Genomic DNA, 26391 nt, shown 5'->3' with positions numbered 1-26391 from the left:
ATGTAGAAACAGGTCCTATTTCAGCTGTAGAGAAATCCGGCTCACCCCAGGGAGAATGCATGCAAACACATATGCACGTACCCACACGCACACACAGTATGTAGAATGCCTTAAAGAAACTGTAGCTAACCACCTTATTAGTATTCCTCCCTCCTCTGTGTTTCACTTGCAGCAACAGAGGGCTGAGCAAAATGCAGCAGAACAGGGACAGAGACAGAGCTGGCAATCATCTCGGTGCAGGCTGCTGAATGTAGGGGGTGGGGGGGATGCAGCAAAGCAAGATTAATAACCTTGCCATAATCCTGTGCACCCTGGAAGGAGACACCTCTGGTGACTGAGCTGTACTTGTCTTGATTAATTGGACTGAGTGAATGAGTGGCTGGCAATCCACCTGGTTTGGAGGCGACCCCCTGGTTTTGCTGCTCTCTGAATCCTCTACCCATCTGGGAAGGTAACAGTGAGACATACCATCTGCAGCACACACAGCAGCTATTGGAGGCTACTACTGACAGTTTGCACTACAGTTTTTTGGTAAGCGAGAAGCCAGGTATATTGTACAGTAGGAGATTTCTGTGCTCAAGCTACTGAATCCATCAGCAGCCCCCGACGCTCCCTTCTCCGATTGCCTTTGAGTTCTGGGCTTACTTTTAACATAGTCTCCTGGACGCATTTTGCTGGGGATGGAAGAGCAGTAAATGGAACCTCTGAAAACTAATTGCTTTGCTTCTGTGTAACTCGAGAAAGAGAAAAGCAAAGAGGATCAAATCCAGCTGGAGGAATTTAAATTTCTTTCGGAGAAGTTTACAGGGGGACCGCACAAAAGGTAAGTCCAGGGGTTTGCCTGCCCCTTCTGTTTCCTTGTTTGTTTCCTGCTTGCTTGTTTGAGCTGGGGAAAAAAGCTAAAACAGGAGTACCGGGTGCATATGCAGTGTGGTGTTTGCAAAGTCTGTGCTTGTAATTCGTATCTCCTTTTCACTTCCTTTTCTGGTTTGGTGGTTTTTTTTTTTCTTTTGGTTCTTCTCCCCCTGCCATTTGCACGGTAAAAATGCTTACAAAATGATGATCTATAGTGCTGGAAAATGTTAGTTAAATAGCACTAGAAAGCTCCTTTCATTTCAGAGGTATTAGAATTTCTAGGGAGATAATTCTTTTTATTAAACCAGCTAAAATATTTGGTAAGTATCTAGAATGGGCAAGAAATACAGCTCATAAAATATTTTCAACATAAGTCTCCATAAATCTTGTCTAGTTGTTTCTCTGCATTTCGGTCAGCTCTGGAATGATGAATATGTAAGTAAAAAGCTGCTTCTGCTGCTGCTGTTAGTGGAAGTAGAAGGTAGCAGAATGGAAATTCAGGATTTGTGCATCACGTGAAGTTTGTCTGTTTGCTTCTCATTAACCTTTTGAATGCTGCTGCTTTATTTTTTTTCAGCTACAGAATTTATGAAACATGTAGGGCCAAACAGTAATAACTCATATGGAACAGAGTGCTGATCACAAATTAGTTCTTGTGGGCCCTTGATTTTTGGGATGGAGGTGCTACCAAGTGCTCAGGTGACCAAAGTAAACGTCTCATCCGGCATGGTTCATGGCACTCCAGTATTTCTGGAGATCTACCAGTCATATGGCTGTGGTGCTACTCGGTTTTTAAACCTGGCACTTCTCCTTCCCCCGCACCCGACCCACCCCTCAGTGCAGTTTCTGCAGGAACAGTATGACTGTTGTAGCCTTTCCCATCTTTACGTTTAATAATAGAAATAAAATACCATTGCATTGCAATAGAATGGGAGCTCTTGTGGTTGAGCTTTTTTATATTGCTGCACTGATAGTACTTAGCATTCCCAAGGAGGTGAGAAAACCATCTGTAAATACATTTCAAAGATGCTTGCTTCTCCAAATGGAATTGCTAGGTACTCGCTCCTTCTCAATTATATGAATATGAATGACTAATATTGGAGGATATGGTATCTATTTGAAAGACTGCATAGCTGGTTATTTAGTGTAAAAAGACATGGATCAGAATGCAGTTCTACTGAATAATCAGATGTTGAGGGGCTTGCATTTGTGTACATATGTAATGTATATAAAGAAAAGGGGACATTTATAAATAAGTTTTGTAAGATTGATAAATACAAGGACGCATCAAATAGGATGGACCTTTGAGCCATTTGGCACAAAGAAGTGTAATGACCCCTCTTGTAATAGATCCTGTGTTGTAAAGCTAAAAACTTAATGAAAAGGCTCTGCTTCAGCGTAATCAAATCACTTTATGTTATTGCATCCTGTCAGTCAGTCCCTCTAATTCCCGCTGGTTTTGCATAATAGCTTTAAAGAGGGATTAAGGAAGAAAGAAGAACTGGTTATAGGTGTGTTTTCCCCTCATTTTCTGGAAGTGATGATCTGTGTTGCATATGCCTTTACTCTATATGATTGTGACAAACAAATCTCTTTCTGGGCAGGATGCAGTTTGCCATAGTTCTCCCTCATTGTACTTTACTCAAGCCCCATTGCGTGTAGCACATGCATCTATTTCACCAGAAAATGAGCTATGTTCTCTTTTAACTATGGGGAACAGCCTGTGTGTAATGAGGGCTAAAAAAACAAAAAGGGGGTGTGTGTGTGGAGAAATGATGACTCATGATTTTTAGAACCTTACCCTGGTTTTAGAACTGAAATATGTAATGAGTCCATCAAAGCAGAGACATTGGCGGGATGAAAGCAGGGGGGAAATGTTCTGCCTGGAGATGAAACAACTTTCATGTTCTGGGGAAAAAGATGACACATTTGCTCCACCAGTATTTCTGCCTGTTCTGATGTGTAGGATATAATTTAGTAGTGTTGCATGCCCTAAACTGAGTGGGAGGGTAGTCACCTGTATGCTGGAAAAAAAAAAAAGGTGTCACTGCTCTCTTGAAATGGTATCCAGATGTTATTAATCATCTGTCTCTGATCATCAACCCTACAGAAGTGACACTCTTGTGGATTTTTTTGCATGTAGGATTATCTCCTTATATACTACAGACTAAAGCAAATGGTGGTTATTTTACATTTTAACAGATTCACTGAAGAGGAAACCTCATGCTTCTTTCTCTCCAACCCTACCTAAGTATTTTTGTTGGTTTGTAGTAGATTTTGATAAGAATTTTTCCTGGATTTCATTTCTGACTTCCTAATTATACTGTCATATTTGCTATTTTTTGTTTTTGTTTGTGTGTCTTATAGTATACACAATATTGTATAGAACATAATGTGTTCTATCAAGGGATCAGTTTTGGTTTCAAATACCATAGCTGCTATTATGGCAAGAATGCTTGCCACACAAGAACTCAGTACTAGCAGGTTTTATGTGGGAACAGGCTTTAGCACCAGTTGGACCGTGTGTGGGTTTTTTCATGTTCAGTTAAAAAGAACTGTGAAAAGACTGTCAAGTGTTTCATTTTAGTGGCCCTTCCATTTTAATTACATTCATAGTGCAATGCCCCATATGCCTTCAGTCTCACCTAATAGGAAAAATGCTTTCTTCTCTGTGCTGTTTGGGTGCTTATATGAGCTCGATCCACTGTGCATTGTACCTCTTGCTGAAATATGAAGAGAAGGCCTGCAAGGGTCTTCCAGTGAGTGTATCGTAGGTAAAATGTCTCAGCAGGAATATGGGTACAATGAGACTCTCATGAGCTGAATTATCTAAATGTTGTTTGAAGAGTAAGTGGAAGATAAAGAAAACAGAAATTTCTTTTTCACTTAGTTCCAGTTAATTTAGCAGCTTCCTTTTCTTATTGCTGAAGTCAGCCAGCCAGGCGCTAAGCTTCTCAAGCACATGTTTCTCTGAGACCCAGGGTACTTTACACATGAATTCCTCCTCCTTCTGAAACAAGCTGGGCTGACAAGTGGTAAGTCAATCTTAGAGCTCGGCGGCGGCATGCAAGCAACGGGAGGATGGAAGAGAGGAGATGTTCCATGACTTGAACCAAAAGAACAAGCTCTGCAAGGTGGCAGAACATGCTGACTCATCACATTGGTCTGCAATATTATCTTAGGCTGATGTGATGACACTGGGCCTGGCTTTGAAATAAGGAGCCGGAAAAGAGTGGTTTATCGGTAAACACACACTGCTTATGAATGTGTATGTCTCTAATGACAAATGGTACGATCACTGAAAATTCCTGCGAGTAGAGCTAGTGTTCTTAAATCTCTAAGAGGATTAATAGCAAGTAAATTTTACTGCTTTTAGCCACTTAAGGAAAAAAAGAAGTTACAAATATATCCTTTCAGTTGACAAATTAGTTGACTGCAGTAAATTACACACACACACAAACTCCATTTCTTTTAATTCTGTGTCAAAGTATAAGGTTTAGGAATGAAGGAGACTCGGAACCTGAACTCTCCAGTTCCTGGGCTGGCAAACAAATGTGTTGGATAAACTCTTAGGCAGCAAAATAAAGCTGATTATTTTTCTGCTTTCAGTACTCCTAGTTGGACATGTGAAAATGGATTTTGTTTGAGAGGTTCTTTAATTTCTTAGCTTTCCAAAAGGACAGTTACTCAGGTTGTTTAGGGAAGACAGCCTTTGTGGTGCTTGCTGCCTGTTATTTGGCTTTTCACAGACTGGGGTATCCAAGAAGGCGTCCTTTACTAGTAAGAATTCCTTATGTTTTCATGAAATTAATACAAAAGATCACGTATTTTTGTTGAGTTATATAACAAAAAAAAACATGAGAAAATGTTGACTTAGACACCTTACCTTTCAGGAGTGGTCCGTGAGAGGATTGTTGAGCACATGGTAGCAATGTGCAGGTATTTGCTTCTAGAGACTGTCACTGTTCAGGTTGATAAGGTAGAGATGGTGACGTTCTCCACATGAAGACTGAAATGCCCTAGTGGTATGCTGAGTCTTCTACAGCTATTTCATATTACTGAGGAGGAAATTTACTGTTTCTTTGTTCTCACAAGCTGCAAGTTGCTGCCATAGAAGAGCTCTTGCTGCCGAACTAAGAGTGGTTACATAAGGTAGAATCCTGTTGATCCTGGAGGAGGGTGGTGGGCAGAGGTTTCTTCAGAAGCTGGAGACTTTGCTTCTCAGAACACACACTTCAGAGGCAGAATTGTAGCAAGGAATCTAGGTCTCCTTCCTGGTGTGTACTAAAAAACTTTTTGTACTGACGACAATTATTGTGTAACTTGCCAAAGTTTCTTCACTCAATTGGTTGTCAGTGGTAGGCATTCTGTTTATACTTTGTATATTGCATAGGCTAGCAGAAACACCAGTGTGAAATGAAAACATGCTTAAATTAACCTTATCGTTGTAATTATAAAGGGCTTCTGTTGCTGTGTTTTTGACATAGCTTTGAGCTTGCAACCTGTGGCAGAGAGATTTTCCATGAGGCCTGTTATTCTAACCTCTTTGGTAATTTAAGATGTTGTTTTGATAGGTTAAATTTATGTCAAGTGCTCAAGTCCAGCACGTTCTAGTTATTAAGAGACTGTCAATTCTAGTCCTCTTCATCCTGTTTACAAGAGTAAGAACAGGCTTATATCCTTAGCTGTTTAGCTCCTCTGAAATAGCTGAATTGGTACGAGGTAAAGATACAGACAAGTGAGGTGGGAGACCCGTCACTCTTTTTTTTTTTTGCAAATGCTTCCTTAATTTGATTTAACTCCTTGTGGGAGCAGAAGAGTCCTCCCCTTTCTGTTGTTCAGTCGCAAGAGAAAAATCTTGTAACTGCAACATAGGGCTTTCAAGCAGTGGGCATATTTTCCATATAATCTTGGTTTTCTTTGTCTAATTTGTCTGCTAGTATGTAATCTTTACTATTTTTCTGCTGTCCAGAAAGAAATTGGCAAATGCGAAGGAAAAGTAACACTTATGCACTAAATATCTGGTATTATTAGGTAAAGCTATGGATGGCACTTCTTTGCCTGTGTGATTTTCCACCCCCCCCAGCTGTTCATCAGTGAAGGATTGTTGCAAGCATCATGCAGCTTCCAGTTGAAGGGGGCTTTCTGCAGAGGCTCTGACCTCTCATATTAAGGCTGCATTTGTTTCAACCGATTTTTATTGCCAGGCTTTTCTCTGGAGCTACTCGCTATAATAACTTTGTGTTGCATGTAAATCTGTAAAAATCTTCACTGTACCCTTAGTTATTTCAGGAAGAAAATGAGACACTTTGTAGGCAGAGATCATTTAGCTTCAATTTACTTAAATCCTGCGAGAGTAGCCGCCTTCTGAAAAGCAGAGATCCAGTAACAAAAACTGGAGTGAAAGGAGTGGAATGGGTGAACTCAAGGTAGGAAGAAAAAATGGTGCAGAGATTACCCCAAAGACAAAAGTAGTTTCATATTCTTGTAAGGGTACAAGCAGGGATTGCACTGTACAGACTGCACGTGGAAGAAAATTGTACTTTTGCACGTGGTGAAAGTGTATTTCAGCGCTTTGGGTGGGGTAAAGAAGGTTGCGGCGTGTTCTTTTAAGCATTTGAAGTACATGCTTCAGAAATGCCACTTGGTCTGGTCCCAAGTCTTCATTTTTATTTTGAACAAGGGTAGATACAGCAAGGCTAATAACAGAAGTGGCATTATCAAAACTCTGTAAGGGATTTGGATGTCTCTTGAAAAAGCATTGAAAACTTAAGCCTTGGACTTCAATAGGAAATATGAACTACAGTTCCTTAAGTAAAGGAATATATATTGAGTAAGAATAAATATCAAGTAAGAACGTACCTTCCTGGGAATACTGCCTCTCCACAGACTCTTCAATTATTGTCTTACAATGGGTTTGTAATTATTAAAGTCATGTTCTTTGTCTGTTCAAGTGTGCAATCATTCCCCTTGGGTGGAAGTGCAATCTAGTTCTGAGAACAAAAGATATGAGAGACATAGTTTAGACCAGTTCTGGGTGAAAGGAGTGTGAGAACTGGAGAAGGGTGCAGGCCCAGGAAAACAAGATGCTTTGTGTGGTTAGAAGTTTATATGCTTATGTGCTAAACTGGAGTTTAGATAGGATTGTTGGGAGAGTTATGGGAGTGGTGGGTTCACAAGAGTTAACATTTCCATCACCTGAATTCAGGAAGTCTGAAGCAAACTGGGGCTTGCAGAAGAGGAAATTTAATATGTAGGTATGCAAGAGCCTAAGTATCCAGAGATAACATGCAAATAAAATGACTGATGCATTGAAAACTTTTATCATAAAGGAAGTACAAAGTAATGTAACTGAATGGGTAGGTGTTTTAATTCACGTCTGGAAAACCAGGTAGTATGATTTCTGGTGTTTGTGGGCTAGAAGGACCTTAGAATATTTGACTGTGTCACAATTTTTATGTAATCAAGCACATGTCTTCCAGTGGAAAAACGTAAGTTAAAACTGTAAGCTTTGAAGACTTTTAGTGACTAAAAAAAATCGTGAATGGCTTTATATTATCAGCTATAGAATATGTAAAGGAATTTGGCTGAGTTAGTGTATGGCTGGGTTAATGTAACCCAGTTGTCAGGCAGTAAATATCATGCATTTATTTTCTCCGCTTCATTTTTCACATCATGCCTGATCCACTCGGGTTTCTTGCCTCTGAATTTCAGCGGCTGCTTGCAGTGGAGTGGGCTGTTTTGTAGCAGGGCTGCTCAGAGGCACCTCTTGTTTTCCGGTGACCTGCAGCAGAGCATCGGTACTGTTTACTGGAGAAGAAAGTGGCCTCAGGGGAGCAGGATTGCCCTAGTCCTTGGCTCTGTCCTGTGACTACCTTGCGATTGAGCTGAGCAGTAAGGGAGAGACAGCATAGCCTGACTTGCTAGCTTTCCTTTTTCTCCTTTGTCACTGATATTCAGGACTTGCTGCAGTAACCTGATGCCCTCCTTTTACATAAGTCACAACCCTTTCAAACCACAAAAGATCCATTCAAACGGGGATTCCCTTGACAATCAGCTTTATAGTTTAAGCAGCTTTACGCAATACTGAAAACGGCGACAGTTGAGAGAGGTAACTAGGAGACTCCTTATATTATAAATACTTGGTTTGGGAATGTGTATTTAAGGGTCTTAATCTGCCTAAGAGAGTCTCTTAATCTGCCTTAATTCTTCTTCTTATACTCTTTTTCTGAAGTAGGCGGAGATGCGAGATCTTTCTGTTCATTTAGATGAATAGAGAAGCTTCACACCTGTCAGCATATGTATCAGCTCCATTCTGCAGCATGCAGGCTTGGGATACCACTTTCTACTACATGAATCATCAAAAGTTGTGGATTACTGCTTTAGATTTGTCCTGTTTTTAGCGAGGTGCATCTCTGCATTTCTACCTACATCTGAATCTTTGTGCTTTCAAGGGGAATATTTGCAACCAGGCAAATGATGTTAATTATGCTGTTTTCTTCTATGGGAAGTGTTAGATTAGAAATTTAGAAAGAGGGTGTATTTCCTTGATCCCGTGAGTTCCTTCTTGTGAAGCCTTGTGTGAAACTTTCCAAGATTATTAACTTTGAGTCTATTTATGGAACACCTTATTTGACATATGGAATATGTATGTTCTACTAGACATGTTTACAGAATGTAGAAAGACAGGGTAAATTTGGTAAAAGATCTGTCCGAAGTACTTCTTTTTATGTAATGCAGTTGCCCATTTGAAATCAAAGCTTTGCTATGAACCATGAGCATTTCAATGTTTGTTCCATCTGGAACTTAATGGAAGCTTTTGAGGTCTAGCAGTGGAGAAGTCTAACTTACTTATTTTATCATCTCTTATCTGTCTGTAACATAAACCTACGTCCTTGTCTCTGGCTAAGGATGAGCCAGTTTGAAGTTTTGCTTGTGTCGTCAGCAGGAAATATTCTTCACCACCACCTCTTCACACTTTCGATATGGGGAGGGAAACTTCGGGAGCAAAACGTTATGAAGTGATGGTCTTGAGGATGCGGAGGAAGTGGAAATGGATAAAGCTGCTACTCTGATATGCAGAAACGTTTACTTTGCTAATGGAAGGGAGTTTTGTGTTCTATCGAGTGAGGAGAAAGTATATTTTGAAAAGTCATGATTTTTGTAAATCTATGAAAATGTAACATAAGTAATTATTTCCTAAGGTTATTTTGTCCAGATTAAATGGTGCTCTCCTTTATTTTTTTTTCTTTTTTTATCAGAAACCATGCCTGAGCTTTTAACACTTAAATTCTGATAGTTGTCTCTTTTTCTTTCTTTCCATATTGTTTAACTGTAATTGGTGTACTAGAAGGCTGTTTTCATGATCTTGCCTAGGCCCTCAGGCAGTGGAAATGAGTAGGTAGTTCCAATAAGGATGTCAGTTTATGAGAATAAGCATTTGGCCTCCGGTTGTTGTTTTACAAATTGTCTAAATAGTCTTTTTCAAATGTAGGTGCATTTCTGCAATCACTTCAGGCTTTGGCATGTTTAATTATTTAAGCCTAGTGGTAAGCACTGTAAGAAGCAGTGGAGGAAAAAGGTCACTGGTGGAAGAAGAGCATGTCTTCCACAAATGGCCCTGATATTGCACTTGATTTTAGTAGGATAATAGAGACACTAGAAAACATTAAGATTTGAAGGTTACGCAGGCTTTAAACTGTTGTTAGTAATGGGACTGGAAATTGCCTTCTGTTAGTGTAATGCTCTGATTTTTTTTTTTTCTAGTATTACAAAGGAAGGGAAATGCTTTAATTGTTTCAGTTTCTAAAACAAAAAATGAATACGCTTGTACTTTTTATGGAAACTCTTATTAGGAGGTAATACCTCTTAAACAACTAATATAGTTGGAAAAAGCAAAAAGCTATCATAGCTACACTAAAAAAAGTGTTGGGCAAGACTACTAATGTAAAACTGTTTTTTCTTTTTGTGTGGTTTTTTTTTTTTTAACATCCCATCTTAAGGTCTGCTACTGTAGTCTGAGACAACACTACTTCATCTCTAGTATTTTCTTTTTTTTACTTCCTACAGGTCTAAATTTGATTTTTATGACTGGAGGTTAATATTGAGAAGGAATTGAGGTGTAGGTGATATGGAACAAAACTAATGTTCTTTGCCCTCTCTTTTGCCACAGATTGGGAGTCTTTGTTGAATTCCATAGTTTATGTAGACTTTGTCTCCTAACAAAAAAAACCAATATGCCTAATCAATACTCCTGTTGCTCTACTCCTCCTTAGACATACTAACCCTAAATAGAATGGGCAACATGCACTGCCTTTAAACCTAGGGTAGTGCTCTGGCCCTTTTGGTGGGAGCACATCGTTTTTCTGTGTCTGTTGGCATTATCAAAGTTCAGGTAGCTGTGGTTGGAAGAACAGTCTTGTGTTTGATCTGGTATAACCAGGTGCAGATACTCTTTGATCTGTCTTACTTGCTTTTGCTTTCTCTATGACCTGTTTTCCTGTAGGGTGAAGAATGTATAGATTTATATGCTGTATAGACTACGAAAACTGTTCTTGAGCTATTGCATTAAGCTCCCCCAGGAGAGCCTTCAGGACAGAAGTGAGAAGCTTTCCTGCCACCACCTTGTGTGCTCCTCATACTTGTGCTATTTCTTGATTAACTTGCTTTCTCTGTATTACAGTAACAACTATATTTGATGGCATTTCGTTATACATACAATGCCATGATGTTCATAAGATGAAGAAATGCTTTTACTTGCTTGGACTTTCAATCTCTACTTGCAGGCACTTGGCAAGCAGTAATCATCTTTTTTTTTTTTTTTTTTTTTTAATTTGTTGTTGAATGGCTGTTAAAATTCAGTCATTTCATGAGACAAAGCAACACCTCCCTTCTGAATTTATACTATTTAACTTGGCGGAACTGGAACAAAACAGGATGCACAATCAATGCATTGCCTTAAGGGTCAAGGCTGTGGTTCAGATATGTGATCTCTTACTATCTATGACCTTTAAAGCCTAAATTATTCTATTAAGCTGCTCCTCCCCAGGTAGGAGGGAGGATCAAAACACTGGCGCTGCCTTGCTGCTTCCTTCTGCATTACCTTCAATGGCCAAATAGGTTTAAAATTATACTGCACTGGTGCAGGACAGAGATGACAGAGAAATGGGTCACATTGGAGATGCCTCACATTGGAGATGCCTACATCTGAACTGCCTGCACCGTGCCCTGGCTGGAACTGATGTAACTGCCGTCCATATTGGATGAGAGGGCAATAAAGGTGAGTCACCATGTCAAGGTGGCGGGCAACCTTCATTAGCGAGGTTACTTTGGCAGTGTTTAGAAACAAAACCAAGTGTTAATTCATTCTTTTTGTTTGCTTGCTTGCCCTATGCTGGATGGAAACGAAATATGCAAGCAACTTCTGACTCATTCTCTTCCATACCAGCTAGTCCAAGAATAATTGGAGAAGCATTAAGCAAGAGCTGAGTCACTAAATCAGCCATGAAGTTCTGACTTGCTGTATCATCGGAGGTGATGGCTTGCTTTCCATTGTTTTGCATAGCCCCTGGTTCCCAGTGGGTGTAAAGCTCCAGCCATAGTCTGTACTGCAGTTTACAGTAATACATCACGTTACAAATCATGCTCTGGAATAGTAAGGTTGATTGTGTTTCTGTCAAGGGTAGAAACAACAAAAGTGGAACTATGGGATCAGCTTGCATAATGGAGATGAAGATTACAAAACCCATGCAGGTGTCAAGCTGCTTTAATTGCTCTGTAGCTGCATAGCGAAACTGGAGGACTGGGACCATTCTTTGAGGACACTGACAGGTAAAACTCAGAATAGCCGGACCTTGCAGCAGCACTGAGCCTTAGAGACCCTGCAACAGTCCAGCCAGCTGATGCCAGCGAAGGGTCTACTTAGTGTTTCGTGAAGTAACCCCTGTAGCAAGAGTTTTAAAGAAGGTAATACTGTGGTGCATGAATCTACAGGCACAGATTTAGAGGAACCTCTGCCCTCTGAAGAAGATCCGTATGGCATTTAATGGATGTGAAGATTATAAGGTTCCACTGAAAAGTAGTAGGACTACATGGTGATTACTCTTAAATTTATGGAATGTAATAAAACGTTAACATAGCACTTTCCTGTAGGTCTTGTTGAACTGTCCCATAGCATTTAATGTTTGGGATGTAATTTTCTATTGAACTTCATGGGAGGATCCAAAAATAGAAAACTGTGATTAAAAAGTAGATTTCTTCCCCCCCTTAGTGTGTCTTCCTTACAGAGCAAATATATTTACATTTAGGATTTTATCTAGGGTTGAAGCACAGAAGAATGGTATAACTTTTTACCCCCATCACTTCTGTTGTGGTACAGAGGATACATTTAAAATGTTAATTAAATGTGCTGTTAACATTACTTCTGTATTTAAGACTTCATCTACATTAGGTAAAATGAGTATCACAACAGTATAAGTAAGAAAGGTTGTTTGTGAGTGTGTGAAATGGGGAAGGAAGTTTCCTAAAGACAGTGGCTTTGACTTTGTTTTTGGAAATTAATGCATTAACTTACAACCTGGTAGGAACTGATGAATCTGTGGAGAGGTTTAAAGATTTAAATTCTCAGATGTAATGGAGGCAAAACTGAAACAAAGTGTATACATTCAGTAGAATGTACATATATTCTTCCTCTCGAAATTTTTTAAATAAAATTTTTTTTCCAAATCAGAATGAGGTGATGAAGCACTGAATCCTTCAAGATAGCCCCCATTATCCTCCACATAAATCTAGCTACAGTTTAAATAAGGCAATTAAGAACACTTCAGTCTTGTTATGATGTTCTGTCACTGTCATAACAAGGTTGTGTCTGTATCAAAATACTTAGAGCTACTTTGCTTTATGAAATAACTTGAGTTGACTTCACGTTTTGATTTCAAATCTTCATAAATAGAGATACCGCTCTTGTCTCTGCTTTCTTCATGGTTCTCTTAACACTGCACAGCATTAACTTTTCCAGACTTTGGTCAGGGAGTAGCACAATATTTATTTAGAAATGCATTCCTGTTCTCCTGTCTGCAGCTGGAAATAATGCGAGCGTGTGTGTGCATATGTATATGCACACACTTCTCTATTTCTTCTTTGGAAGGTTCAAGTGCTTCTGTCATACTCACTTCTACAATAGAAGCACATTATCTGTTCAAAACCTTAAAATTTCTTGTACTTCTGTGGTGAACAACTGTCGGAATGTTTTTAGATGACCTTTTCTTTTTTTCTTTCTCCTGTGGCAAGAAGGTCAAGTTCCAACTGAAGAGTTGTAATGAATGTTTCCCCTTCCCCCCCCACCTTGTCACCAAAGTTAGTTGCAAGATTTGCTTACCATAGCCCTTTGCGTCCTCGCTTACAGGAGCAGAGCTGAGTGGTGTTTCCTCTGGTCAGTCTTTTTGAAAGATTGCATCTGGAGCCAAGCATTAAAAGACAGCATTTCAGTGACTCCTGTCACTACTTTAAATCTTTCAAGCTTTTCCCCTTGCTGTTTTTCCTGGAATCTTTACTGAGTTTTATCGTGATTGAAAGCACACTGTTTAAAGACCAGCTGTTTTCTTGGTGACCCAGAACTGTTTTATGCATAGCTCTTAAAGAAGCATGATTTCTGAATTTGATTTATTGTGGTGCATCTCAAGCCTTGGGAGCACCAGGTCGGCAGCAGGGCTCGTGAAGCACTCACTCCACTCAGCCTGGCTTCTCTCACCTGATGGCAACGGGAAAGGGAATGGAGTGGGTACAAAGGCCCACAGGGGGTGCGGTGGTGGGCCTTGGCGCTGGGGGGCTGCTGAGGGGCCAGGCTCTGTGCCTGCTGAGATCCTCCTGGCTCTGCCTCGCTCACCTCATTAAAGCTGAGTTCCTCTAAGCGAACATAAGGTGGTGGTTGCAACAACTAATTATTTCATTAGCTGCGCGTGTTGATGTGGCTTAATATGCTTACAGGCAAGTACACCAATCCGATAAAAAGCAGGTAAAATGTGTTCATTACCTCTCTTGATCTCCTCCTCCCCTTTTCTTGTAACAATAACTTCTTTAATGCAGAAATTTAATTTCATTGTTACCCACTTTTGACCTAAAAAGCTAGCTAAAGTTCAGGTTATTAATTACTCGTTAGGAACAGATGTTGATGAAAGTGACTTGACCTTGCTGAATCAGTTCACGGAGTAGGGAAGGAACTGAGCGGCACAACAATATTCTAATCTTATTTTGGACAAAAACGGCAGCCTTCATCTTTAGAGAAAGTGTCAGAAGACACTTGTGGTGTATTAATCACTCCCTCTGATGGTTTTTGTGTGTGTTACTGGACTGACGAATGTGAATAGTCAGTGAGCCATCTCTGCCCCTGTCTGTGTTAGGGGTGCAAAGGTCGTTCTTTAATGTACTTGGTTCCACGAAGGAGACTAACACAGTCTTGCAACTAGAATGAGTAATGGTTATTCACATTTTGGGACAATGAAAATGTTTTAAAATTATAAAAAATTTCTCTTTCCTAGATGGAAAAACACAGATGCTCCACCCCCACTTTTTATTTTTTCCTCTGATTTTTTTCTGCAGTTTGCTACAGGGTTCTTTTGCCAGGATGTATTTGGTTAGCGTGGAGTGTCAGAAAGTAAACAACAGTACTTTGGATCTACAAAGCACTTTTCAATTCAGTGTCTTGTTTAGTTTCTAGAAGTACAATGAGTATTTCCCCAAGAGAGAGAGACACTAGCTGTCTGCTTATGCTAGAATAGCTAGTAGGGTTAGTTATCATTAGGAATCGGAGTAAAATCCTGTTAAGACAATGATCATAGGTTCAGAATTGTTGTTTCATGATTCATGTGGATTTTGGTGTGAATAATCCCATTACTTTTACCTGGGTCATATTTTTAGGGTGGTTCTTAAGTCATAAGGTTATTAAAGTGGGAAGACTTGATATTTTCAGTTCTATCCTAATGAAAGCTCTTCACCAAAGCACTATGGCAAAGGGATAAGCTTTGTGCAGATTCCACAGCTGTAAAATATTGAAGTTCTCTTTAATTATCTCAGTTTAAAACCGGCCCAGATAGGAGTTACGACTATAAAATTGAAACCTAAGTATCTGTCAGGAATCCGGTCACGTCCAGTCTCTAATTATATGGAAAGTGATGACGTATCTATAGTGTATCTCACTAGCAGTATAACAGAGTATGTGGCTGTATTTGCAGAACTGTTATCTTTTGTGTTAATCAACTAGACTCTTGAAGTATGATATCTTGATATCTTACTATTCTTGCCTGCTATATTGAACTACTCTTGCAATAGGAAATTCAGTGGCTTGATTTACAGGCGAACGTAATGATTTCATAAGTCATTAATACTTATGAATACAGTAGTATGAAAAACTCCACTTTTCTACTTATTTTAGTGTAAGAATGAATAATTTTAGACTCAACCTAGAAATACAATGTGCTCTATTTCTTGTCTCTCCTTCAAAAAAAAAAAAAAATCTGTACCTGTAAAATGGAAGTATCCGTGAAGTTTTGTAAGTTTGGAGAGAATAATCCTTGAAGTCTTTCAGGACTATCTTGAAAAGTCTTAAAGTAACAGGACTATTTTTCTTCTGGATTTCTTTCAACTATTAAAAGTTTATAGAGAATCAGCAGCCTTTGCTTTTCTGGAAATACGTTACTCCTTGTGGCAGCTACTTAAATGGCAGCTGATGCCAGGACTTTACATGTATATGAAAGGCCATGGCACAAATCAAAACTATATGCATAGAGGACCATAATACATCTGTAACTGGTAATGAGATGCGTTAACATGATGGAAATGATCCTAATTCTAATATACACATGGGAAAGGGGGAAGGTGGGTGCTCATAGTACGGCATGCTAGAGGTTTATCTCTTTAAAAGCACTTTATAACCATTTAAAAATGTCTCTTTCAGCATCCTTGTAATAAAATCCAGTAAATGTTCACTTTTCACACAAAATAATATTGAGATATTGGTAATTCTGGTGTGTTTGTGTTGGGGTAACACTTTAAGAGCTCCTTGCTAATAAGCTGATGCTCACGCATTCATTATATTTTCATAAGAGTAAGCATCTTGGAGATATGGGGTATTCTGTGAACTAGAAGTTCAGTGCAATACTTCAATTAACTGGATATTGCAAATGCCCCTTCAGAAAAATCTTTCTGCATATTTAAGTTGTGCATATAAAATAAACTTGTAATGAAATGCACCATGGTGAACCTGTGTGCCACAAGTTAAGATGTTTATCTTTCTTTTTTTTTAGGCTGTTTAAGAATGAAGAAACCGGTTATCACATGGCAAGCTACTTCCATATGACACATTAAAGGAGTAAAAAAGATGCATGAATTAGGGAAAAAATCACAATATCTTCTTGTTTGTTTTCTTTCGCTGCAAAGAGAGTAAGATCAGTGTCTGAAAGATGCCATTTGCAGCACTGTAATTGATCCTATTTCCTGCCTAGAACTGGGCCCTTACTAATAGTTTGTGTAGTTGGCAGTAATTTTAGAGTTTTTTTCAAAACAGTCATTTGCTTCCACTTCTATCTTACTTTCTTTTCTTATCTGCATAAACTTTGTACTTTTTTGGGAAGAAAGGCAATTTTCTTTCCCTCTAGAAATCTCACTTGACATTTAGCAAGGGACGTTTATAAGATGTCAGATTGATGAGAGCTGTTTGCTGAAGTCTCACCATGTTCATTCAGCTGAACAATATCTGTTGTTAACAGCGATAATTATTATGAACAGGTTTAAAAGAACAAGCTTGTTGCTGTACTTTGGCAACATGCCTTTGAGCTGCTGGTTACACAGTAGTAATACTTGGCACACTACATTGCTTTTTAATGTTCAAAGTGCTTACAGATATTGACTAATGAAATGCGTTGGAGGCTATCTGTAGGTCCCTTGGTTGGGGGGACAGTAAATAACTGCTTCTTCATTTATATTGCACAGTTGTGAGCATTTAGATCTGTAATGACAAGAAACAGATAGAGATGTGACCCTTGTGGTTGAAGTATGACTTGTAAGTTTTGCTGAAGACTTTCAGACTTGGTTTCACTTTATACCTTACGGTATATACCTTTCACTATATACCTTACGGGAATTCAGTAACTATAAAGCCTTTCTTCTTTGGTGAGAAAAAAAAGATAAAAAGTGTGGCTGTGCAAACAGGATGAGGCAGCAGGATCACCTTACTGAAGGGGCTGGAAGCTGCTAAGAGTGCGAAGTTCCAGGAGCCTTGGGAAAATCAAATAAATTGAGTTTTGGAGTTACAAATGCGCAGTGTTTGTAATACAGGTGACCTGACCCACAAGTTGTGTTACTGAATGTTATGGTCCTTTAGTTTTTACCTAGGATCTCTTTCATCAGATGAGTTCCTAGTGATGGCTATTCTGCAAAGAAAAATAGAAGTGAAGGCAGCTTTCTGGGCATAACAGAGTTGTCGTGTGTTTTCTAAAACTTTTGTTAGTCAAGCATGGGATGTTTAAGAAATAAGAGATTCCTGTGCTAGATTGAGTATCTTTTACTTTATTATGCAGAGCGCTCTGGGCAGATACGTAATCAAATAAGCACTTGAGCCCAGGCTCTAGTGACTGTTCGTGCTAATTGATAAAAAGATTGCTTGCATAGTAGCCGAAGTGGTAATTGGGCCATATGTTAGGAAAAGAAAGCAGACGTTTGGCCAGCTGACTCCCGGTATTAAATGTACCTGACAGAGAATGGGGGAATATGCCTTACCTGTGTATTTCATGTGTATGATGGTACTATGGTAGAAATCATGACGTAGCTGAACAGCTACTGCAAGTGCAAAGTTCTTTTCCCTATGTTTTTGAGATAACATCGCATTTGTGGAAGCATCTTTTTGTTGGTCATTATTTTAGTTTGTGGCAGCGGGAGAAATATCTACTTTCATGAAATATCTCCTCGAGTTTGGAAGAAGGTTATTGCAAATGAGTTTCGATACATGAATTTAGAAGCATCATAAACTGTGTAATTTGCTGTTTGGGCATTTATATACATCATTGCCAAGAATTAAGAAATAATGTTTAGCTGATTGATATTCTTAGTTAACTGAAGTGTGCTCAGAACAGCTGTACTGAGCTTGAAATTGTGTGACATATTTGAGCCTTTAGACTTGAGAGCAGTTATCAAGAGATCTCAGAGCTGGATTTTCTTAGACCTTGCGTGCCCGTTTTGCATAAGCAAGCAGAAGTCACTTTGAAGAGTTCTACACACTTGCAAATTTGTATTGTGGCATTAATAGCTACATTTTGTTTCAAAAGGTTTGCCTGCTTAGTAGATGACTCTTTGTAACCTGACCTTTATTTGGACACATGAATTGTAATTGAGCTTTTAAAAATTCAGGCCTCTTTTCCCTCTGGCGTTGTTTACATTCAGTTATATTTTAGCTTTACGCCCTCCCTGCTGTATCTATTTGTAGTTTTGGACAAAATATTGCTTGTAGTCATGAAACTCGGGTTGCTAACTGGCATATCTGGGAAACCATAGTCCCTGTCTCTCTGGGTTGAGCTTTTAGCCAGCCAGGTGTTGCTTTTCTTTCAAGTCCTGAGGTGCTGATAAATAATTAACAAGAAGATCATTCCCCTTTCTGTTAGCTTGCTAGCTTCCAGTGAGCCTTAGTTCCCACTTTACAGCTACTCTTTTGGAGAAATTGTCTGAACAGAGCCTGAATAGCGTTATTGGCTTTCTGTCTCTAAATTAAACATATCCAATTTGGGGAGGAGAGTGATTCGTGAACCTCAAATACACAAAGCTTCAGGGTGTGCTTTTTATGATTCCTGTTCAGTGAGGTCTCATATTATTAGGAATTATATTCATTTTGGGAAAGATTTGTGGGAAAATGGAGTTTATGGCGGAAGAGGCCAGCCCACTTTGAGGCTAAAAAGAAGGCAGATCAAAGGAGAGCTTCACAGAGCTGAGGGTTTGGAAAGATGTCAGAATGGTGGCAGTCCATATGTCTGTCCACAGAAGGATCAGCTATACTCACATCACTTTTGGCAGGTGTCTAATTTCTTTTTAAAGACCTCCAATGATGAAGACTACACAAACTCCCGAAGCAAATTTGTCCTTTACTTGAAGGTAGTGAGCTGTCACTGAGAAGTTGCCTGTAGACCTTTAATATTATAAATACAACCAATAACATGAATGCTGTCAGTGCCCTCGTCCATGCACCAACACCTTCATCCTTATTCCTATCAGCATGTGCCTGATGATTTCACAGATTATGGTCCTTCAATTAGAGCGTGGCAGATTCTGCCAGAGATTGATGTTCCTATGCCCAGTGCAGTTTTGCTTATTGTCAGACTATTGCTGGGAAACCTGGAGGTTTGGTTTCACTCAGGGCTGGTTCTGGGGAGATTGCAGGCATTTTTTCTGGAAGTTGATTGAGGAAGGAGGCAGCTGCTGAGGACAGTCATGTGAAGAACTTGTATTTAGGGTTTAATTTCTTTCTAGTATCTTGTGGTTGGCTATCTGAAGTAGTTTTCCTTATAACCACGTGATCTTGCCTCCAGCAACTGAATATGTTTTCATAAACAGCACATAATGGATTTGATGATACTTTATGTGAGAGGGATAAGTTGCCATACGCTAAAGGTAGGGATACCAGATAAGCGGTAAGAGCAGATGGCACTGTCATTATCAGAGGAAAACAGCTAAAGAAGTTGCTTGAGAGCAGGAAATGAATCAAAGAATACTGTGTATAAGCATGCTCTCAGCTATCTTTACACACCGTTTTAGATTCAGCATATACTTTCTATGCTGCTTTTGCTGCTTTGCTCTGCCTTTGGCTACAGGTGTGTCCTCCCACCATGCCCCTTTACTACTTTGCTCTGTAGACGAAGAACCACATCAGAGTTGTTGACCTAGGAAGTGACTGGGCAGGAGAACATAGGGCAGAAATGTTCTCCCAAGGCTGGAGTTAGTCTGAGTCCTGACTGACAAAGTGGAGGGACAGAGATGGGACAAGGTGGGACTCATGCCAGTTCTTGAAAACCTCACGCCTTGCTATCAAACTATCAAACCAGATAGAGCACTTGGAGAAATAAACAAGGAGATTGCTTGGCTCCAGATGCTTGTTGGTTTTGAGCCTTTTATCTAGGCTGTGGGGAGAAATGCTGTGCAATGGTCTTGGCTTGAGGCTAGAAATTGAGATTTCTGCATGTTACTCCCTGATTTGTGAGTAGGTTTTTGTCACAACCCCTCCCCCCAACAAAAAAACAACCCCAAACTTCAAACAACTTTCTGTAAAGCTGGGTCTGGGAATGTAGCGTTCACCAGCGTTTGGCTGTCTGGGGAAATGCTTGCTGTTTGTAAAGTGCTTAGAGACCTCGGTACACAGTTGCAGTACAAAATATTTTGTCGTAGTGTCTACTTTGCATGTCCCTCTTCTCCTTTTTTTATTTTATTTCTGATTATCACCCAGGTATGGATCTTTTCTGATGTGAATCCCAGCTTATAGGAATGTTTCCCCCAGAGTTTTTGATTTGGATTTTCAAAATATAATTGAAAGTGTTCCTTTTTCCTCTCCTGAATCCTTATTTTTGTTCAGTTGCTGTTCAGTTGTCTGTCTCATGTATCATGTGTTACCCTTTTTCTACTTGTTATTTTGTTACATTAGTTCTTAGGCTCTCAAGAAGGTAATCCTATTGTGCTATACGCTGTGCAAATGTAGGAGAAAGATGGTTTCATCCTGCGAGATCCTCTGCTTTCATGTGTGGAATGGGGGCCAAAGATTGTTCGGACACACAGATAAGGAAATGGAGCTTGTGAAGTGTGCTTAGCATATTAAACATGATGTAGGCAAGGAAAAAAATCTATTTCAGGAGTCAGATCTCTATTTATAGTCCTTTGCACACCTTTCCAACAGACACATTAAAACTGCATCACCTGATGCAATGTAGCAATCAGCTCCCTGAGAAAGTGCCCTGCGAATGCAAAGGGATGGAGAGTCTATGGCAGATGAAAGAGCAAGTTCCTCAGCGGCTCCTTATCGTGCTGATCAACTGAGACAAACCCCTTCTCTGCTTTGCTGTTCCGCTTGCAGGAGCCGAATGGTGCTGCCTGCCTTTCGGGCGCTGCTGGTGGCTCCTGCCGAAGTGGAGTGCCCACCGGCCCCACTTCTCTGCTGTTGGGAGCCTGGGGACAGCTCTGGGGTCCCTGCTGGTGGCATGTCCAGAGACAAACGGTGCTTTCTTCCCTCTTTATCCCCAGCAAAGAATGAGGCAGATGCAGCAGCTGCACCACAGTGAATGCAATTGGTGGCTGGTGGGGCACCGAGAGCTTTTCTTGATGCTGTTCGCTTTCTCTTTTTTTGACTTGCTGCCTTTACCACTTTAGACTTGTGGCTGCTGTTTTGTGTCACACTTGCAGTGAGGCCTCAGCTGGGCTTCTCCCCTGCCCCCCTCAATTTTCTTGTTATAACTGTGAAGAAATATCTTCATCTTGAGGTAACTGGTGCAGCTGAAGAACAGTGGGAGTGAGTTGCTTCCCATGGCTTGTGTGTTTTCCTTTTGCCTTCAAGTGAAGTTTATAATAGTGCAAAACCAGAAAGTTTTCCTTTATACTCTGACAGAATCAGTAAGCACTCACTTTTTATGTCAATTTTTGTAATATTAGTGTGACTCATGGTAGAACTTCTGACTTTGTTGCTCTCAACCTGGGTACATTCTGGGGAGAATGCTTGTGAAACGTTGTGGCTATGCTGGAATATTCACGGTAAAGATGATGTGAATCACTAACGCCAGCAGTACTGTGGGATGTTGCCAGCTACCGCATCTCCTGTGGTTTCCACCCCCCTTCAGCTGAAGTCCTTGTCTCTTACCCACTTCTTGCTTTATGCTGATGCTTTTGTGGAATCTCGTGTAGTTCTGTAGGTGTTTGACCACCATTTTGGTCTGAAATACATTCTGCTGTTTCAACACCCACCACTCTCTGCCCCTTGCTGGGGACTTTACACTATGCAGAACAAAGAACAGTTTTGCAGTCTGGCACACCAGTGGTACAAAGCCCTTGTAGAAATAAGCAGCTCCAGTGACAATTAGTGACTTGATTTATGTTGGATATTGAACAGGCAGGGTAGAAGTGTGTGTGTTGCACCAAGTCTGAAGCAGAACGTAGCACATCAGCAGAGTCTGCAGTGAAGTACAAACGTGGGACTTATATCTGTGTATCCAGGTCACTTTCAGTCATCCTGGAACCAAGGGCTCAAAAATTATGTGTTCCTTTCTGCAGTGCTGATGCTGATAGTGGAGTTGCTCAGGGCTGTATATAAAACCTCACTACAGGTATAATTTAACTATTCTCTTTTCAATTGCAGAAGAGTGAAGAGCACTGTCTCTGTACGTTGTCATCCCGTATGTGCTGCAAGAGATTCTTCTGTCATGTCTATACCCATATGTAATTCTTTCCTCTTGCATAATTCATCATTGAAGAATTTGCATTTCCCTGAAGTTGAAAGTTGCCGGAGTGTGTTGTAATGATGAGAGAAATGGGGGCAGGAGCAGCTGACTGGGTTTGGTTTTTTTTGACCTAGCACTTTTGCGAACTTATTTACTGTACAAAAACCTCCTAACTAAGAGCCAGTTGAGCTGGTGCCAGAGGAATATTTCAGACTTTAAAAGTGACATGACCCGTTTATATTTTTACTTGAAAAAGCATTTTCAGAGCTGTCTCAGTACAAGGTGACCATCTGTCCATGTCCCCTGCTGAACTGACAGTGCGGGGAAGCGAAGCCTTTGACTGTCCCTATAAACAGACACCCCTACACCCTTTCTTCTAGAGTCAGTGGTTTACCATGTCTTTGATATGGGGAAATGTCATAGGCAAGTGGGCAAATACACAACAGGGAGATTTTTGGTGTGGTACCAGGTACAGACCTGCTGTCACAGGTAAGAATGTATGAGTGGCGTATACTGAGAACCTGTCTCTAGTAGATGTGGATCTGGTAAAATGCATAGAGCATGTATTGGGATAGCTAAAGTCATTTGAAAGTAGATTTCACTGTTGTTGCATAGCACTGTAAGAGGTGAGCTGTATGCTAAAGCATGCATGTGGCTTTCTTCACAAATCAGCATGTGAATATCTTTAATGTGGGAATCTTTCCTTTTTAAGCAGATGAGCAAAGGACACTTCCAAGAAACTCTGACTACCTCTTTTTAGTAACCCAGTTTGTTTTCGGTGTTTTTAGTGGATGTAACAGAGCACATGGCAACAAGAAGAACTTGGTGAGAGAGCAGTTGGCTCTCATTGGGGGGTACATTACACCACATTATGGGGTCATGGGACTACCAACTGTTGTGCTAGTTCTCCAAACACCATATCTTCCTTTCCAGGGTGTCACTCTAAAGGTTTCAACCTCTATTGCAATTTAGCACTACATAATGTGGAATGGAGGCTGCACCAGGTTGCGATGTAGCTCATCGCAATATCAATAACATTATTGATGCCACTTGCGCTGCTGCGCGACGGAATCATGCAAACCTAAAAGACAAGGTAATCAATTGGACTTTTCAGCTACTTATCTGTGAGAGAGGGCATGCTGAAAGGCTGATATGACCTTTCCAGATCGTCAGTCTATTTAGTATAATTAATGAAAAGCTCCCTGCTGGACTGAAATGTCTAGATGCTTTCCTTTGGGGGAGAGGAGCTTAGGGAAAGATGGAGATGTGGCTTTTGAAGAGTCCGAAGGGCAAAATCTTGTTGTGAAAGAAGGAAGATCATAAAGAATTAGGCAGCTCAGGTATGCACCGTTTCACTGTGGGATTATTGAAATTAATGTCTCTGTCACTGTTTACGTCACTGCAACATGTCTTCTGACACCTCTGGCAATTTCCCTCTTGACTGAGAATCATTTTTCATCTTCATGATGCACCAGGAATCTTTTAGCACTGCTGCAGAAGTGCTGTATGTGTATTCATAGCTCGGCTTTGAAGGAGAGTTTTTTAAAATAGGTGAAGAGCTCAGACAGTCATAATTTCCCTTTTGGCAATACTCTGTTTGATCGTCTTTTACAGATCAAATAAATACACTGGAGGTTAAGGGAAACAGTGGGTGTAACAAACCCAAATGCCGACTGACACAGCCTAAAAGCCCCCCCATGCTAGCTAAATCCTATATTCACACAATGCTGCTACTGGTTCCCTGCTTAAAAACAAAAATGCCTTCAAGATTCTGCCAATAACCACAGCTGTCCAATATGTATTTAAACAGTTATTTGTCACCATCAGGCATATTTTGCCTGAGTGGTTATTATACATTTATTTGTCTTTGATTCCCTCCCATGTTTTGCTGAAGCAACAATAACATGGAGACATTTGCCTTGCAGAGGAAGAATCTCGGTGAATCATTCAAACCTGTTTCCTTGGCTTTGTCTTAGTAAATTTGTATGTCTGTGTGGGAAGTGACTGGTCACTTGCTGTATCTTCCTCTTCTCCTGCTTCCTGATGGCTAGTTACAATCTCAAATGGCTTCCTCCGAGAAACACACAGCTGTATGCTATTTAGTCCTTTAACAACCAGAAACAGACAGAGTGAATGTAAAATTGATGTAAAATAGCCTGTTTAATAATATTCTGCTACTATTACGTTGTGAATAAACTGTTCGTTTTAAGATCTAACTGATTGTAAGTTTTAGAAATAAGTGTATGGTGGGGTTGTTTTTTTTTTTGGACTGCAAAGCTTGTAGAACTTTAAAAATACCCCCCCCCCCCCCCCTTTATATATATATATCTAAAAACTCCATCTAGTACAGTGGGCACTGTAGAGTTACTGTAAGGCACGATACTCAGAGCAGAATGATTATGAAGTTAGTTTCTCATCTCAACAAAGAAAACTGCTTTCCAGTCATCCAGGGCTGTAGTCAACACATCCATTTCTCCTCACTTCAAGAATATGGTTTCTATAGTTAAATACGCGGAACAACCATCTGCAAGTCTTGCTCTCCACGTGGCAGAGAGAGGGTGTTCTGGCAGTAATTGCTTTTAAATCTCGAGTTACCTTTGTTATGAATTGTGTTGTTAGTGCAATGCTTCCTATGTACCTACGGCTATGTGACTTTCTGGAAAATTGGTAAGTATTCAAAAATAACTGACTTGATCACTTCTAAAATTCGCAGCCACCTTCACATCTTATGATGGAGACAGATTGAGATTAAAACTGCTAAAGAACAATCAGTTTCCCACGGGCTGTGTCATGTCAGTGTCCTTATAGAAAGGCCCTACAGCATTTAGAGACTTTGGAAGGCAGCAGATAGGGAGCTCAAAGTGTTTTGTTTTAAGAAAATGCCAGTCTACTTTCAGCAAAATAAGTCATTTGTGAGTGACTGGCTTTTTTTCCAAACACTTTCAAAAGCGATGAACAGAGACTAGTATAGAGACAGGATTCTATGGGTGTCTTTTTCTTTTGATAGCTACAGATACGAAAGCTGATGACATTTTGTGCAGGAGGATCTTGTTTTGTTCTGAATGTTTATTTTTCCACAGAAAGGGGCAGGACTGACGCTGTGACACTCTGAAGTCTTCGTGAAGTTTTGGAGAAAGGCATAGTGATAAATTTTGGAGGAGGAATATTAACAGTAGTCATATTGCATGATATTTTTAGTCTTCAGCTCCAGTGGTTTCTCACAGCTCATGAAGGCTGATGTAAATGCAGCGCTGCAAGTTCAGTGCCTAATGTGAATCCTATAGCGTTCTGCAGACCTTTAATTATGTGAAGAACTGGAGAAAAAACATAGAGAATAGAGACTTGCCTTGTTTTGGGCAAGATGTGTGTCCTCCTTTAGCTTTGCCACCTATATGGATATCAACACATCTAAATAAGTGGATTTTTCAAGGAAGAGGGGATATTGTGGTCTGTTTTGACCAGTTGCTGCTTGCCTGTGTTGTTCTGTTTGTCTCATTTCAGAGATGGAAATCTGCCTTTTGTATTTGGCAATATACACCTTCAAGCTCAGCCTTGATGGCTAGTGGTGGAGTAGACATAACAACTTTTTAGATGCCGATAGAGAGTTCATTTGTTTAATTGTCTCTGATCCTTCACTCTTATCTGCATGGTGGGATGCTTTAAAAGGAGCATCGTTCTTCTGCATAGTTTGTATCAAACAGTGAAGGTTTTCTTGATGTAGAAATTATTCGCTGTATGTCAGCCATCTGTTCTTCCAGTCTTTAAATGCCGTATCTGATCAGTAGAGCCCCTCAAATTTTTGAGTGAAAAAAAACTGGAGTGAGAAAATGGCATTAAAGTTTTATATCAGCTTCTTTTGGCTCAATAAACAATAGTGAAGCGTTCAAAGGATTAATAGATCCTTCCTGCAGGGCCTCAGCTATATTATTGAGAGGAATTTTGTCTGCTAAAATATGAGCCTTACAGTACCTCTGCAGGCATATATTATTTGGCTTTTCTTCTTGAAGGATAGCTTGTCACCCTAAAGGCAATTTTTCTTTTTCATTTACAGCATACTATAATTTTCATGTGCTTGTTCCACTGC

General features: G+C 40.0%; 1 protein-coding gene across 12 annotated transcripts in view; it reads left to right on the top strand.

The window, feature by feature from the left end:
• Positions 1-210: 210 nt before the first annotated feature.
• The window catches only part of LRRC4C (leucine rich repeat containing 4C), a 566727-nt gene continuing 540546 nt past the window's right edge, over positions 211-26391 (top strand). For all 12 annotated transcript variants that reach the window (XM_075426769.1, XM_075426770.1, XM_075426771.1 and 9 more), the window contains exon 1: positions 211-823. The gene's annotated coding sequence lies outside the window, so the exon portion shown is untranslated. The remainder of the gene's footprint in view (positions 824-26391) is intronic.

The sequence above is a fragment of the Opisthocomus hoazin genome, chromosome 7 (genome assembly GCF_030867145.1).
Source record: "Opisthocomus hoazin isolate bOpiHoa1 chromosome 7, bOpiHoa1.hap1, whole genome shotgun sequence".
Classification (NCBI taxonomy): domain Eukaryota; kingdom Metazoa; phylum Chordata; class Aves; order Opisthocomiformes; family Opisthocomidae; genus Opisthocomus; species Opisthocomus hoazin.
Note: the sequence above shows the minus strand (reverse complement) of the source record. Positions and strands in the feature narration are given on the sequence as shown.